Source organism: Zingiber officinale, unplaced genomic scaffold (genome assembly GCF_018446385.1).
Source record: "Zingiber officinale cultivar Zhangliang unplaced genomic scaffold, Zo_v1.1 ctg230, whole genome shotgun sequence".
Taxonomy (NCBI): Eukaryota; Viridiplantae; Streptophyta; class Magnoliopsida; order Zingiberales; family Zingiberaceae; genus Zingiber; species Zingiber officinale.
In genome coordinates this window covers 226,809-230,065 of record NW_024589905.1, presented here as the reverse complement: position 1 = coordinate 230,065, position 3,257 = coordinate 226,809, and the positions used below count along the sequence as shown (strand labels likewise).

The following is a 3,257-nucleotide window of genomic DNA, read 5'->3' as shown; positions in this document are numbered from 1 at the left end:
CTGGGTGCATCGCTGGGCGAGATCTTCTTTGACAGAGGCATAGAGCTCACACTCTTCTTCAGCATTGCAGTGCAGTGCAGTTATGAGCCCGCTGCCAAAGGAGATTTGCCCAGCTATTGACCTTCACAAAATACCTTCTTCTTTTAGTAAGTCAATGCCTTCCAACAAATCACACTTGCACATTTTATCATTTTGCACATGAATTCTTCATTGACGGTAGTAACTTGAAGTATATGTTGATTATAAAGGTGCCTAGGTGATTGCGCTTAGTATGGGTTAGGCCGGTCGATCAGCCGTTTATATATTATATAGGGTCGAGACAATATAATTCTTTCTGTCTATGATCATAACCTTCTTATATAGAAGCAACCAAGCTCGACGTTATCCAGCCTGGTTAATCATTTTTTTAAATAAACTCATTATGATGAATTTGTACGCAACTAAAGGATGCAGAACTCTTAGGCTGCCCGCTGCAAACGCTTCCCGATTTACCCTAGTGGTCGGGAAACTTTCGTGAGACTGGACCGGTCACCCCCAAGCTCGACATTCAATTCATTATCGGTTGACCATTTTGATTTTGTATTAATCTCGAATTTAATGCATCAGTTACACAGCAGTCGTGCCCGCACACGAATCAACATGGTTAAGTGCATTAATCTCGAATTTAATGCATCTGTTCCACTTGGGCAAATTTTGCCCCGACCGGTCCAACATTCAACGCGCGCAAGTCGTGCCCGCACACGAGTCAACATGGTTCAGTGTAATCCGAGCCCTGAATTTACATTGCGCACCCACGCGTGAGAGAGAATCTCTCTCCATACATTTGTTGATATCCTCAATGCATGTGAATCAATATAAATTAACCAACATGCCTTGAAACTTTCAATGTAGGAAAAAATATTTCTAATTTATAAAAATAAATATTGGAATTTAATGATAAAATATTTCTAATTTGTATGGATATAATGTTGGGAAAAATGGTTTATTATAATATAATTAGAAAATTTCACACATAATTTAAATTTAGATGGTGTTCTCTAATTATTATAGTTACTTAGATTGCAAAACTTGTCTAATTAAATTATTAAATTCATTTACAATATCAACTAACTATCTTAGGCATATTACGCTAAGAATGATTTAATTAAAACTTAATTGATCATTAAAATAAAAAAAAATTATTAATTAGGTCAGATAATATAGAATTTGTGGCAATCGACTCGGCAGTATATAAATTTCCCACTTACAAGAGTTACTCATGATGAGGGACCTAAAGATCATTGTGCATCCCATTTAAAGAAAAATCTTTACAAATACGTTAATTGATCATTAAAATAAGAAATGATAATCTCAATTATCCTCATTGACTATCTCCGCAGAAGTTTTCCATCGGGCACAAGGATAAATCGAGAAGCGTACCCGACGGTCAGCCCAGAAGCCCAGCATCCTTTGGTTACACCTCCTATTTGAAAGAAAAATTTCTACAAATATGTCGTAGTTAGATTCGAACCATAAATACTTGGGTGATAATTTGAATGTTCTATCGTGACACCATGATCCGGGGACTAATTGATCATTAAAATAGAACTAAGACATAGTAGTTAGATAACTAGTGATTTTTTTTATTACTAAGTCAAATGATATATTTCATGTTTCTAGTGGACGACGGAAAACATTCAACTATATTTTATACCCGATCTTGGTTAAAATTCACTCATGTGTAATTTTTTTGATGCATAATAATATGTGATATTAGAGATATAATTATAATATTTGATTATTTGTGGTTCTTTATTGAAAATTTTCATTTAGAATATATTCTATTTTTTTTAAAAAAAATCACATTAGAAGTACTATATTACTTGTAATTTATGAAAATAGAACTTTTCGAGATAAAAATGAAAATAGAGGTATTCTTACTCCAATTTTCCTTAAATAATTTCTAGAATTCTAAATTAATTTATCGTAATTTCATTTTTAAATATTTTGGTACATAGTTTTTATTTATTTGTATCTTAATTTTTATAATTAAAATTCTCCGGACAGTAATTTAAAACAACTTAAAATTAAAAAATATATTTAAAGAAAAAATAGTCACGCCCGGTGGGACTCGAACCCACAATCGCCTGATTAGAAGTCAGACGCCTTATCCATTAGGCCACGGGCGCTGTTGTACAAGGTGTGACAACTTTTTATTTAATATTATAATATAAAAGTGGCGTTATTTATGGAATCAATTATTCATATACAACCTAAATGACAAAATTCAAAATATCTCTGTTTTATTTTATTTTTTTATACTATGTATTTCTCAGGCTATTTCCTTTTTTTTAAAAAAAAATTGCTTTCCTCCATATAGTTAGTAAATAAACATAAATTATGTTTAATAAAATGAATTCTATGGGCATCCACAAAGACGTTAATGCCTGAGGCGTATTAATGTCGACTGGACGCTTTTTTTTTTATACTGTAATATTAATGCGTTCAAATAACGTGTTAATAGTACATATTCAAGAAAAAAAAGTATTAATGCATTTGCACGTTAAAAGTATTACGGATGCTCTTTCTCATAAAATTTATTTGGCTAAAATTCATTATTGGCGTAGCTGCATGGCTAAAAAATATCAAGATTCGAATAATTCTTGGATTCATTTACATCTTAACTATCCTGATAGTGATGTAGCCACATGAGTGGCAGGAGGTGTGACTGTACCCTGACATTAAAAAAAATGCTAAGAGGACATCTCAGTCATTTTGATCGATCTATTTATCACCATTCATCTTTGAAAATTATAATTGATCGTATATTTAGTGTTATGAATTGAAATGTTAAGTATTGAGTTTAAAAATAAAATATATACTAATAAATGAATAAATTAAATGGTAGAATATAAATTGAGGTGGCTATATTAAAATTTGATTGGATTCGAAATAAATTAGGTAGGGAGATAAGAATTATATTGGTTCAAATAGGGATTGATTTAGTGTTGATTTGGTTAAATTATAGTCGAATCAAATTTAAAGTTTAAATGAGTTCGATTAATTTCAAATGAGTTTCAATTAGGATATTTCAAAAAAAAAAAAAAAAATTCTCCGATCTCTCTCCCTTATCTCCCTACGCAAAAGCCTCACCATGCCATATGACACCGCTATACGGTAGCTCATCCTCTTTTTTATTTTTTTTTCTTCCCCTTCTTTTTCATAGTTAAAATGATTATTTAGATCAAAACAAAGTTCTTATATCTCCATTCCTACCA

The 3,257-nt window shown here is 31.4% G+C and overlaps 1 non-coding gene across 1 annotated transcript; it reads right to left on the bottom strand.

Annotated features, from left to right (window-relative positions):
• Positions 1-2,095: 2,095 nt before the first annotated feature.
• TRNAR-UCU lies at positions 2,096-2,168 on the bottom strand. The gene has a single exon. It is a non-coding gene; the product is annotated as a tRNA-Arg (tRNA).
• Between the last annotated feature and the right edge of the window lie 1,089 nt (positions 2,169-3,257).